At 45.2% G+C, this 14,272-nt stretch overlaps 2 pseudogenes; one reads left to right on the plus strand and one right to left on the minus strand.

Annotated features, from left to right (window-relative positions):
* Nucleotides 1-261: 261 nt before the first annotated feature.
* LOC124696513 lies at nucleotides 262-9,848 on the plus strand (annotated as a pseudogene).
* A 48-nt stretch (nucleotides 9,849-9,896) lies between these two features.
* On the minus strand, nucleotides 9,897-13,289 carry LOC124699485 (annotated as a pseudogene).
* Between the last annotated feature and the right edge of the window lie 983 nt (nucleotides 13,290-14,272).

Here is a 14,272-nt window from a genome sequence, read left to right on the forward strand (position 1 = left end):
TGACCGAGTACGGAGGTGCTGCCCGTTCGTGGCGCCGGAAGCGATCGTGATCAAGATCTTCTACGCGCTTTTGCAAGCGGCAAGTGAACGTCTACCGCAGCAACAAGAGCCTCATCTTGTAGGCTTTGGAATCTCTTCAAGGGTGAGACTCGATACCCCCTCGTTGCTACCGTCTTCTAGATTGCATCTTGGCTTGGATTGCGTGTTCGCGGTAGGAAATTTTTTGTTTTTCTATGCAACGTTATCCTACAGGCGGCTACGATGAATATGATTAAGATGCCACGTAAGATGAAGAAGATGCAAAAGCGCCTACAAAAGATAGCAGATGACCGTGACAAGTATCGTGTTCTACCAGAAACTCGCAACGAGGAGAAGCAAGTTCCCGATATCCGGAGACGAGCGGGGAATGTGGATGAAGCAGAAATCATTGGAAGGACCGATGAAAAGCTGGAAATCTTGGCTCGTATATCTGGAAGCACCACCCAAGGGACCACCATCCTTCCCATATATGGCATTGGAGGCATTGGAAAAACCACCTTGGCGAGATTAGTTTTCATCGATTCTGAGTTCAAGGAATACTCTCGGGCATGGGTCTATGTGTCCCAGAAATTTGACCTGAAAAAGATTGGCAACACCATAATATCACAACTATCACCGGGGATCCCGATACTTGATGATTTGCATAGTATTCATACTCGTCTCCAAGAGTCATTTCATCGGTAAGAGGATCCCGATCGTTTTGGATGACCTCGTGGGAGAGGGATTCTTCTCGGCTACAAGAATTGAAGGCTATGCTCGAAGCGAGGTGAGGCAAGCAAGGTGCTGGTTGTGGTTACCACACGCGAAAAACACATTGCAAAAGAAATTGGCACTCGTTGATCCATTCGAATTGCCTCCCTTGTCGGATCGGATGTGTTGGGATATACTAAAAGTTAAAAGCAAGTTTGAAACAAGGCAGGACAAAGAGCGCTTGGAGCCTATTGGAAAGGAAATTGCAAAAAAGTGTGGAGGTGTGGCTTTAGCTGCTCAATCGCTTGGGCACATGTTGAAATCCAAGACATATGATGTATGGGATTCCATCAGATCCAACCATATCCGGAATCTATCTCGCGTCCAAAGAAACACTGTCTACACATGAAGTGCTTGCATCCTTGTTGTTAAGCTACAACTTCATGCCTCCACACTTGAAGTTATGCTTTGCTTATTGTGCAATCTTTCCAAAAGGACACAGACATGACCGAGTGATGATCTAATTCACCAATGGATTGCTCTTGGATTCATGGAGCCATCTAGTACATTCTCTACTTGGCAGCTCGGTGAGAGCTATATTACAAAGCTTGTGGAGATGTCATTTCTTCTACATTCAAATGTGAGTTACATGATACCTACACAACTAACTCGTTATCTTATTTTATTCAAATAATTATTTTTTATAGATACTCGAGAGTATTTTTCTGCAAAACCTTTCCGTGCATTATGCTGGAGTAACCACTTTACTATCTTCGTTTTCACATGACTGGTATTTAAAAATGTACATGTGTCATTGCAATATTTGATCATGTTTCTGTGAACAGACTATAAATATCTAAAAATGTAAATGTGAAATACTAAACACTTTCATTTGCTCTTTGATTACTTGAGGTTTGTATTTATTGACTTTGCATATCATTTTTTTTACTCATAGTATAAATATTGCATGATGCAAATATTGTAGAGCCTCGTTGACTCTGACTCCAGCTCTGCGATTCCAACTCATCTTCCCCATGCAGAGTTTTGTTTATAATTAGTGTGTTATTATTATTTATTTATTTTTGCTCGAGGAACAGTTCGTGTTTTTGAGTTTCGTATACCTGAGGTAGTCAAATCTGTTTCATCGTGGTTCTGTTAATCTCGAATCTTACATTAAGTATGTGTTGTTAATGGGTTTTTTAACAACTTAAATGTGTTCTTACTTGTGAATCGCTGCAAAACAGTAGGAAATAGTGGCTTTGATTTCTCTCCATGTTGCTGCATCCATGTCTCTGGTAGTTATAGTCTTGTTGGAAACACGAACGAATTTGAATTGCTACGGCATCTTGAGCCACTTTCAAAATTTTAAATATCTTATAGAGAGAGACATAATATTTTAATCGGTCTCGTTAATTTGCTGCACCTCATCATCAATTGTCGATGGAACCTACTACCCGTATACCAATGTTCCTCACTGTATTCCATATTTAAGTTGCAATACGATAGTTGTCTAGAGACTAGACTAGATGTGACAGTTCTATATAGACTTTTTCCTTATTTTAATTGCAATATGATAGTAGTCTAGAGCCTCGTTGACTCTGACTCCAGCTCTGGGATTCCAACTCATTTTCTTTATGCAGAGATTTGTTTATAATTAGTTTGTTATTACTTTTTTTTCCTTTGCTCGAGAAATGGTTGGAATTTTGAGTTTTGTGTACCTGAGGTAGTCAAATCTGTTTCGTCACGGTTGTTTTGATAATATCAAATCCTTACATTAACTGTATGTTCATGGTTTTTTAACAACATAAATGTTTTCTTAATTGTGAATCGATGCAAGCTGCTGTGTTGAGCCACTTTTAAAGTTTTATATATCTTATGGAGAGAGACACAATTTGTTACACTGTCTCGTTAATTTGCTGCACCTGATAATCAATTTATGAAGGATCCTCTCCCGTATACAGTTGTTCCTCACAGTATTCCATATTTAAATCGCAATATGTTAGTAGTCTAGAGACCAGGTCTTACAGTTCTATGTAGACTATTTCCTTATTTAATTTTTTATATTGTGGAAGGGCATTAGATGAAAATGACAATGATTAGAAGAAAAAAATAGTTGGAGATTACAAAAGAAACTGTAGACGTAGGAAAAAAGTAAAAATGCAATAAATTGAATGGAAAACTCAACAGAGTTATAAACTTTGAATTGTAGACGAAGAATAGAATCCAGTTAGCAATTCACTTATTTTATTACTTCCAATTGCTATTAGGGGAAAACCAGTAAGTCTTACACTATTGTATGTTATTCCTGCAGATTGACACCCAATATCATAGAGAAAAAAAAGGTGCTACATGGTTCATGATGCATGACCTGGTGCATGACCTCGCAAGATCGGTCATGGCTGACGAATATAACTTAGAGGGCCCCAACTGCCGCTATGCATGGCTGACAGATTGTAGGATGCCATTGAAGTCGTCCACAAATTCACCTGCAAAAATAAGGTCGCTGCATTTTGCAGACAAAGTTTCGAAAAGTGATGCATTTTCATTAGCTAAGCAAGTCCGTGTCTTAGATTTAAGCATATACAGTGTGCATGATTTGACAGTTTCTATTGGTCAACTGAAGCAGTTGAGGTATCTTAGCCTTTCATGTGGTAAGGTTCCAATTAATCCCAGGGTTATTGGTATGCTCTCGAAGTTGAATTATCTTACAATTCATTCCCATGGTCTTAGAGTACTGCCAGCCTCGATTGGTGAAATGAAATGTCTGATGCATCTTGACTTATCTGGTTGTTGGAGACTAGAAGAACTCCCATTGTCATTTGCGGAGATCAGAGAGTTGGTATATCTGGATTTATCACGCTGCTCTCGTGTTTCAGGAGTACCCAAAGCTTTGAGTGGCCTAACTAAACTCCAATATTTGGATTTATCATATTGCCGAACACTTAGAGGGCTGCCAGATGTCATCATCAATCTCACCGCACTCCGATATTTAAATCTATCAGAGTGCATCCGGTATATCTTTGATGACAAGTTAAGGGATCAAACTGAGACTTTCATTGACCGTATATGCACCCTTCCCAATATGAAGCAGCTGGATTTGTCTGAGAATATTTATCCTCTTACAATACCAGATAGCGCAAGCCACCTGACCAAGCTGGTGCTCGATCGGTGCCGCCAAATTATTCGGCTTCCAGAGTTTGTAGACAACATTCATTTTGACTACTCAGGTGCCACTATGCGGGACTTCTATGTATACGCAGGTGACACTAGTAGCAGTAATATACATATGCTTGAGCATGCAAGTGCTGCTGAACTGTCAATCTTCTGTCTTGAAAATGTGAAGTCCCCAGAAGAGGCACGGAGTATAAATCTCAGTGAGAAACAGACCATCCTAGGATTGACTTTATCGTGGAACATTCGTGAAAATAGATCTGTGGATGACATGGAGTTGGTGACAGAGCTAGTGCCACCAACCACTTTGCAGAGATTTAAAATAAAGGGCTACTGCAGTGTTGGATTTCCACACTGGCTAATGAGTATGAGCAACCATCTCCCTAATCTTGTCGAGCTGATGATGAATGATTTGCCAAACTGCAAGAGTGTACCGCCCCTTTGCCAACTGCCAAACCTCCGAGAGATTAGGCTCGTCGGAATGGAAAGCCTGGAAGAATGGGACACATCATACTTGAGTGGTGAGGACAGTGTGAATGAGCTTGAAGAAGTGGAGATAGAAAATTGCCCCAAGTTGAGGATAAGACCACACCTTCCAAGAGCAGCATCTTGGTCTATAAAGTATAGCGATAATGTGATCCTACCACAGCAGGAGAGCATGGCACATATTGATTGCCTGACAGTGACAGCTAGAGACAGCGACATGCCTCTTCATCAGTGGGGTTTTCTTCACCACCTACTCTCCCTCAGGGAGTTAAGACTTGTTTGCTGCAGTAACATCAATTTGACGATCTCTCCAGATATATGCGGGGCCCTCCATTCTCTTCAGGTACTACAAGTATGGAACCACGTGATGCTAGAGGAATTCCCCAATAACATGAGGCAACTCACAAAGCTACAATCATTAATTTTGTATGAATGTCCTAGGTTGAGACAGCTGCCACAATGGATAGGAGAACTCGTGTCGCTCAGTAAACTTATAATGCATGCCTGCCATGCCATCATGACTCTGCCAGACAACATACAACAGCTCACAAACCTCCAAAAAATGGAAATATTAGGCTGCAACCCTAAGTTAATGAAGTGGTATAAGGGCATCTCCAACCGGGCGACCCAAACGGACGCGCTGGGCCGTCCGTTTTGGGCCGTTTGCGTGCCCGAGCGGACGCGCGGACGGAGCCCCGCGTCCGCGCGTCCGTTTGGGTCGCGTCCCGCGCCCAACGCAGCGGCCACCCATTTGGCCATTTGGCCTATTTCTTTGGAAAATAGGTCCTCCGGCCACAGATTCACTTTGATATATAATAATATCTCGTAAACATAAAATAATATATAGGAAACATAAAATATTATCAAATACCATACAATATTATCAAATGTACCATGATAAATCAAATAAAATGTGTCATAGTTTGAGAAAAATATAAAAATTGCAATTGAGATTGTCTAACTCAATTTGGGCGCTCGAGGATCTCCTTCGTCTCTTCTCGAACCAAGCTCTCTTTGCCTCGCTCATGTTGGTCAAGTCGGCGTTCATGATGAGGTTGTCCTCGGCTTGGCGTTTGAGCTCAACTTCCTTCGCCTTCAGCTCCACCTCTTTGGCCCTTGCCATTGCTATGAGCTCAAGTTCTCTCTCTTGAGCTCAAGTTCTTTAGCTTTGGTCTTCGCCTTGACTTCTTCAATCTCAAGCTTCTTCTGCCTGGACATCAAAGAATTTCTTCCTGTCCTCTTCTTTCTCCCGGCGCCTCCTCTCATCCCTCTTGTCCGTGGACACCTCTCTGTCCGCATGCATCTCCTTCAAAGTGCCATACAATAGCATGGACGACGCATCACGCTTCATGTCGGCTTTGGTTGACTTGTGGCCGCGTGGACGACTTGCACGAGAAGCGGAGCTGCCGCAAGGCTGCCCACCATCAAGGTCAATGACCGTGGCATCTTTGGCGGGATTGTTGCCAGCCAAGGTCGCCATGTAGCCCTCGTACCCCTCCCGGAACTTGGGGGTGCCGTGGAGTTCCTTCCAACAATGAGGGAAGGCAAAGGTCTTCTCTCCATTGTTGGCTTTGTAGAATTCCAAAGCTCGCCACACCTAGAGCAAAGCGAGACAACAACGATAAACAAATGTGCAAACATCGGATGAATAAGTTGAGGTTATGAATCATACCAAGTCCTTCACACCCATGCCACTAACGGGGAGCCGCCTCGCGTGCTCATACGCCGCCTGGAACTTGTTGCACTCCGTTTGAATTGCTCCCCACCTCTTTTGGAGCGATATTTCGCTGCGGTCGCTCTCAAATGGCTCCTGTCCATATTTGCGATGTTCATGGAAGTATTCATAGATCCGGCGCCGAATGCGGACCCCTTCGCTCGGCACCCGTCAACGCATCTTGCCCGATGGTCAACCATCCATCGACGAGCACCTTGTCCTCCTTCTCCGTGTAGTTGGCGGTTCGTTTGCTTACCCTGGCGACCTCGAGCTTGTGCAGCTGCGGCTTGTGTGAGGCCCTCACCGAACAACGGCTCCTCCTCAATGTTTATGCTGCCGGGACGAGCAAGTGCCCTCCCGTGTGTCAATGGGAGGTGGCTGGGGAGCCCGCCGTGTCGAAGGATATGGAAGGGTCGTCGGCATTGTCTCGCGCGAAAGACGGAGGGGCCCGCACGGCGGACGGTGCCTGCGCGCGCGCGGCCGACATATCGTCGAACAGAGTTGCGTGCACCGGACGTCGCAGCGGCTCCCGGGTTCTTCGGGCCTTTGGAGTTCGCCGGCGCACGGTTCAGGTCAATGGACGAAGGTGACGGCCCCGTCATGGACTCGCCCACCTCCGGTGACCCATCCCGTGACCGGTACGCCCGCCGCCCATGCGCCCCCATTTCGTGCCCAAATAGGGCGGTCGGCGGGGCAGCTTGACCTTGGAGGAAGGGGCCGGGTCACGGAGGAGGCCGAGCTCCCCACCGAGGCCGCGCCGGTGCCGGGGATGATCATGTGGCCGGCCGAGCGCCGGGTGGCCGTAAAATAGCATGGCTCGTCGCTCTTGAAGGAGACTGCTCTTCGCCTCCGTCCGGAGTTGGAGAAGCTGCTCCGCCGCCCGCCGCCGCTCCAGCTCGGCAGCGGTTTCCCTCTTCCGTTGGTCCAGCGCCTGCGCCGGTCGCCCTCTTCCCTGCTCTCGAGCTTCCTCTCGCTCCGGGGTGAGCTCGGCCTTCGCCTTCTTCGTCCGCGGCCCGGGGGGGCTCGGCCACCGCCGGTTCAGGAGCCGCCTCCACGGCGAGGAGCGGCAACGGCCGCGGGTGCCTCCTCTTCGATGGTGGCGGTGGTGTCGGGGGCGGTGGCGGCGGCGGCCGCTTCGTCGGCCATCTCTAGGTTTTGGGAGTACGGTGGAGTGTTTTCTGTTTTGGGAGGCGAGACAGGCGGGCCGGGGGCGGACAAGGGAGGACGCGAGCGACCAGCCTTTCGCGTCCGCGGCCACGCAAACTCGTCCAAGATTTGGGCCGGGTTTGGGTCGTCCCGGACGCCGCGGCCATCCGTTTTAGGGATGGGTCCGCGCGCTGGGCCGCGGTTTTGTCCGTTTCGACCCATCCGGACGCGCGGGCGCGGGATGGGTCGCCCGGTTGGAGATGCCCTAACGTAGAGGAGAACCGTAGGAAGCTTGCTCACATAGAACAAAAGGTACATGCCCTGTCGTACTGTTTATCATATATTTATTGCTCCTATTTTATTTCACGGAGAACGTTTTCCATGCTCTGTACTGTAGTACCACATCTTCCTTTTCTGTTCTTCGTTTCATGGAGGACTTTTTTTTTCTTCAAGAAACGTTATATTTTACATGTCCATCGCATCATAATTCTTCTTTATTGCCCAAATGGAAATTATGAACTTGAATTGTAGCTAATGATTATACTGAATTCCTTCATTTTATATTTATTTTTGTAGATATTCAGCGCTTACTAATAATATCTCCTGATGGGGGCGGGTTGAGGTTGATGTCCCATGGTGTGGCCCTTGCTGCGAACGAAGAGAAGGCGGCCACGCGGAAGAGAAGAAAGAGGCAGCGGAAAAATCAAACATCCATATGAATAAATACCACGCAGAGAGCTCCAACAGCGCTGGTAGTTACGGATTCTATGAACTTGTCTGTCTGGTAGTTACGGATTCTATGAACTTGTCTGTCGTGAAGAAGAACAACGCTGGTTGTTTTAGTGCCAGAGTTGTAACTGGACACTTGTCTGTCGTGAAGAAGAACAACACTGATCGTTTTAGTGCCTGTAACTGTTAGTCTCCTTAATCTCTATTTAGCCACTCTTTTGCTGTTGTGCCTCTTCTATTCTCCACTCTGCTGTTATTGTTACTGTGGAATTGAAAGTACTAAATGGTTTCTGGTGTAGATCACGCTACTGCTGACGGGTTGAGTAGTATCGCCGATACATGTAACATTGCGGAGACGAAACAGCAGCATCAGTTCTCTTTCGTAGCAACGTTGCTAAGCAGACACGCAGTAGCAACCAGGAAGATGCCTGACAATAACAATTTAACTTTTTGCATCACACAACCTAATTTCCGCGCTTGTTCACAACACTTTACAATATGGTTGGCAACACTTGTAACAACACAATGCCTTTCGCAAAAAAAAAAAAGAAAAAAAAAACACAATGCCAGCTACCGGAGCGGAGATGGCTACAGGGACAGGGAGTTTTGTGGACGTGGCAATGGTCTAGCACGGTGGCAGGCAGGGCCAGGGGCCACCTTATTAAATCCTCAATCGTCAATCCTCATGGCAGCTTGTGCTACGAGCTTACCAAAGTTAATCGTGATGTATCTAGCTCCTCTATTGTATGCTAAGTATAGGGAGAAGGCTGCAGTAAAGGTGCCAGATACATCACGGTAACTTTTAGTAATATTTCTTAAGGGGGAAAGCTGCAGGAAAATGATAATCAACACGCTACTCCAGCATGTAAGAGTTCAAAAGGAAAGGAAGACCTTCATTCAATGGCACTATTCTAACTTTATCATCTACAGTATTTACTCTCTTTTTTGCAGATCATCATTCACAATAATACTCACAGATCACAACAAAGGTTCCATCAATTTAACTGGATTCTCAGTAGCAAATTCAGTCGGAATGTTCACTCATGCGCGAGAAAAGAATGACTCCGATGATATAAAAAATTAAACACAATTTCACACACCATCAATGAATCTGTGTTCAAGCACTGTTTTATTATCACACTGACGTGACATGTGCTGATTAACAGGATGTTATTTATATAGAAATCAGGTAGAATGCATGTTTGTCTGCAAAACACAACTAGCACTAGTAGTGGGGAATTTCTTATAACTTGGTAAAATGCTGAAAAGGAAACTTAATCCAGAAGATTTTCCAATAGGTTCATCTCAAAAGACCTGTGTCCTTGCTGCGAAGGACCACGACTCCCACTTCAGTTACCTGCAAAATAAGGTTACATTTCAGGTAGGTTAAACATGAAAATCATACAGAACAAGACCAGTACCAAAACAAAGGTGGTGTTTATATAAATCAGTATGTTTTACTCAGGCAGTTTCGATGCATTAAAGAACATAAATCATTGCACATGCAAGCAGGACTTAAAATTCGAACTCAAGAGTAAGTTAAGCTGTGGCCTGTAGGACTGTCGGTGTTGAAGACTAGGCAGTGGTGAAAGATCATCATGGAAAAGAAAGGCTGCATTCTTGGAATTTGTCAATGATTGCCATACTTAACAGAAAAAACACCTCGTAGTGATGAAAGTTACAAGAGTTTTCCTAGGATCTGTGAGATATGACAGTGCTTGATACTTAGGAACTTAAAACACAAAAACTATGATTCTTTTTAAGTATCACATGCCAGAAAATTCTGCCAATAGAGAAGGTACAGTTAAAAGGTATCATTTTCATGTTTAATTATCTGATCATTTGTTTGTGGCAGCTATTCAGTTTGTATTAATTATTTGTACTGATATAAGTTTGACAAAATAACATTACTTTGCTTGACCGCCAGCACTTCACTACGCTTTGAACTGGTCGCCCAAGCGCCATTCATCATCTCTGTTTCCTAATAGATCCCAACCACAGAAGTCCTCAAATCAGGCAAACTTTCATAATGCATTGTTATAAACTACTACTGTATGTGTGGAGAATTAGTTAGAAAGAGGGTTGCTTGCACATTTTAGAAAGTTTAAATATTAGAAGCCCAGTGTGTAAGAATCAGAAACCATTACAAACTAATGCAAACTCATCCTGTACATGAGGATACAATTAATAAATCACAATCAAAACGAAAGAAATAATAATGCTATGGCAAACAGATTTATACATAACGGTTAACATTTTGGTCATAGAGAACCACTTATGTGATAGTTTACAGCAGGATCTTCAGACATAAGACAAACAGCAACATGCATTGTGCACAAGGATTTAAAAGTAATAGCAGATTTTTAGATTTTTACAAATCAAGGACCCCAGTAACGAGTCTATCCCGGTTCGCTATCCACTTTTTCACATATTTTCCCTCAAAGTACTGCTTTCATTGATGTTCTATTAGGAATAATACCAAGGTTTCATTTTTTTTCTTAGCACGAAAGGACCAATTTTTTTAGCGATCAGGTCCAATTTTGTTCTCCTCATTGTGTGCAAAAATTGTAGATTTATTTGCAGTAACAATTAACACATAACTCTATTTCACATATTAGCACTGGGAATGTGTAGTCATTGAAACATCTCTATTTGCTTATCTTTGCAAAAACTATCTCTGAACTTGTCTCCAGAACAAATTACCACAGGTTAGATATGTGCATTACCATCGGCAGTGGAGCAACAGCCCACATCAAGGATCATCTATTTGCCTAAATAGTTTGATTAGTTTCCAAGGTTAAGGAGTAGTGCTTTGCATTTTATTTGTTCATTCAGACCATGTTTTTTAGGGAGGTAAGCCAAGGCAAGATGCCCAGCCCCTTTAAGGCAAAGTAGTAAGGAAAGGCAAAGCAACAACTTAGACAGAAGCATCAGCATTCAGTACATATATTCAGCAAGCAGCCAAACTTACAAACCATCCACTCCTCCAGTGACTTAATTACAGTACCCCACCCTGCTCCCTTAGCACAGCTGCCATCCCACCACAACTCCTAATTTCCTTCCTACGACAGTAGCACACAACTCCTCCATTCTTCCTCACAGAAGCAGCCACAATTCCATCCTTCTCCCTCACCGAGGCAACCAGAATACCTCATTTCTTCCTCACCACAGAAGGAGAGTAGATTTAGCAAGAGAAGGAGATGTCAGAAGCTGGGACACATCAGGATGCTTGGCCAGAGTGCAGGGAGGTGACATGACCATCATCTCCAAGACCCTGGAGCAGCCAAGCAATGATGCCACGGTGACCAGACGGTGGTGGATACCTGTCTGCAGACACCATATGATAGATGGCAAAGGTAAGGGTGACATTTTACCATGCTAGGGCAGTTCAGCACTGAAGCGATGCCTAAAGATGCTTAGTCGATGCAGAAAAAACAATGGTTAGGACAGTTAAACTTAAGAATGAACATATCTATACTTGTTAGGAAGGCCCTCTATATATGGAAGCATATTGTAATCACTGGCATTAGAAAAAGCAAGGTCATCTATCACCGCTCCCCGTATAGGGCACACCCAGCACAGGGACACGGCTGCATCTGCCGCTTGGCTATCATCGCTGAGATGTTTACCCTGGAACGACTTAACGATCCCTATACGGTTATAAACTCATGGTTATCCTATATACACGAAGGCTCTATACTCTTTTGGTTGCAAAAGCAGTCATTGGAAAGGGAGACCTACACCATCTGCGGGAGGGGGTCCCAAATAATTATCTCCGTCCTCTGCATCAACCATCTTTCTCATTTTTCCCTATCAAATCCAGATTGCGTGTCCTTATATTAGTTGTAAGTTGTAACAGATATTGATCAAAAGAACAAACAGGATACATCAACAGAACAACCCCACACTACACTATAATATTACTTTGGTCACTAGAAAATTACAAATTTAGGCAGGTAATTTTTTTTTCAAACCAAACCATCAGTACACCATACCATCCTAGTCAGGGATCAGGTCCTAACCTAAGCACCATCCTATAGACCAGTCCCTCGAGTGTGTAGTGCACTGGCCATAAAATCTTAGTGTGCCAAAATTTTACAAACAACACCAGAAAAGAACCAAGGTAAATATTTTGCGTGACAAAGAGCACACATACCAACAACTAAAATCTGTCTTGCCAAAAAACTGATAACAAGAAATAAAGATCACAATTAATGAGTATTTGGCAATGAATTATGAGGTGTATAGTAATTTTAACCTCATCAGCCAGTATTAACAAAGACAGGTATTTGGTTAAGCTAGCATATATAGGTCCTGGACAGTAGTATTAATAAAACAAATGCAGCTTTAATGATGGGGCCAGAAGAGAAGTTTTCTGATTCTCAAGTTGGCATGATCCTAGCATATGCTTCTGACCAAATAGCTCCTAGATGGTGCTACTAATAAGTACGCAAACACCTTATAACATTGCAAAGGATTCAGCTCATAAGTTCGCCTGCACAAAGGCTTCATGTATTTCCACCCCTTGAGTTCAGTAGGGAACCCCATTTCCAAGTTGTTCCATTGCTGCATTATTATTATCGCGGTTATAGTGCATCAAGCAATTTCCACTCAGCAAGACATGATAAAATACCAAGCACATTGTACCCAAATATACTTCAAGAATCAAAACCTTTTGCCAAAATGCACCCATTTCAGTAATTAACCAAACAACTGAAAACAATGTGCTTATGCAACAACCCACTGGACCAATAGAAATTTCAAATTGTGAGTGAACATAGATAACAGTCCTCCCAATGCACACATAAAAAACCATCACCGAGATAACGATTGCATCAACATTCATTATACATCTATGAACGTCCCTCGAAACAATTATACATTTAGGATAAAAGGAGCAGTAGGTCTGGATGCAAAACAGATACGAGATGGTAAAAGCGGTGCAGACACAATCATGACAACTAACTTGTTAGCGATCCTGACAAGTGCGGCAGAAGGTACCCTGGGAGAGCTCACAGCAGGCCCGCGCGCTGGACGCGGAGTACCCCGTCAGCCTTGCAGCCACGACCACCGGGGACCCCCATCAGCGCCGCCAATGGCCTGCACGGATCGAAAACCACCTGCCCAGCGTGTCGTGGAGGGGTTTTCGTCTCGGCTACCTTGCGGTGGCGAAAGGGGCGGCGGAGGAGGGCCCCACGGTAGGGATGCGTCGGGGAGCGGCCGCGGGTACGGGGCGGAGGCGCGGGGCGGCGGTGGCGGTGCGGGCGCGGACCGCGGCGAGGAAGGAGCGCGAGGCTGCACCGCGCAGCGCCATGTGCTAGGGTTTCGCCGGAGAAGATGGAGACGGTGATGGTGGCGTGATGGTGTCAGGTCCAAGTCTGGACGCCGACGAGGTCGGAGGAATTTTGGGGCTGGAGCTCCACAGGCTCAGACCGTCGTTGTGGAAGAGATGATACAAATATGAAATACTCCTAGTATGTTTTTTCACGCAAAAAGAAAATAGCAAACGGACCCCGTTAGTCGTGTCAGGTTTTTATGCCATACCGAGAATACCCTCCCGCATCTTCTCTTTTCCCCGCTCCGCCGTGCCTCCCGAAGCTACGCTGCTACCTCCTCCGCGTCACACTGCCCATTGAGCAGTGGCCGCGTCACACTACCCTTCCTCCAGCAGCTCGTTCCCCTCATCCACTCCCAGTCTAGATCGAGGGGATTGAAGTGAGAGAGACGGCGTGCGTGAGTGGCGGCTACGACCTGGGAAGGCTGGGAAGCAGGAGGGGATCGACTTATTTGACGTACATGAGGTTATTGGGCCTGTTGGAGGGGATCAATGTATTTCCTCTTGTTGGGCCTGTGAAGCAAGAGGTATCTTGTTCGGCCTCTTGTTGGACGAAAAACAACATAGAACTATGTGAGGTTATTCAATATTTCTTATTTTAGGCTTACATATGCCTGTTTTGCCCTCCACGCTTAAGCTCGCTTAAGCAATAGTTCCTCTAGGCAGAGCCTCACCGCTCACTTAACTCTCTGTGCTTATTTGAACCTTGGATTTTCCCTTGCCCCCCTCTGCTTTTTCGGCAAGGTCCTGCGCCGCATCCCCCGTTCCCCCGCCGCTACGACAACGACAAGGTTATGTGTCTCCTCACCTGGCTCTGGTCCGCCCCAGCGAATCCGGCGCCCCTCACCTGGCTTCAGGGCAGCGGGTGCGACGGCCCAGGGCCTAGCCGAACTAGGGGGCCCATAGCGAGCACTTTAGTACATAGGTAATTGTACAAAAAAAGCATCAGAGGCCCATCTAGC

Source organism: Lolium rigidum, chromosome 3, assembly GCF_022539505.1.
Source record: "Lolium rigidum isolate FL_2022 chromosome 3, APGP_CSIRO_Lrig_0.1, whole genome shotgun sequence".
NCBI lineage: Eukaryota > Viridiplantae > Streptophyta > Magnoliopsida > Poales > Poaceae > Lolium > Lolium rigidum.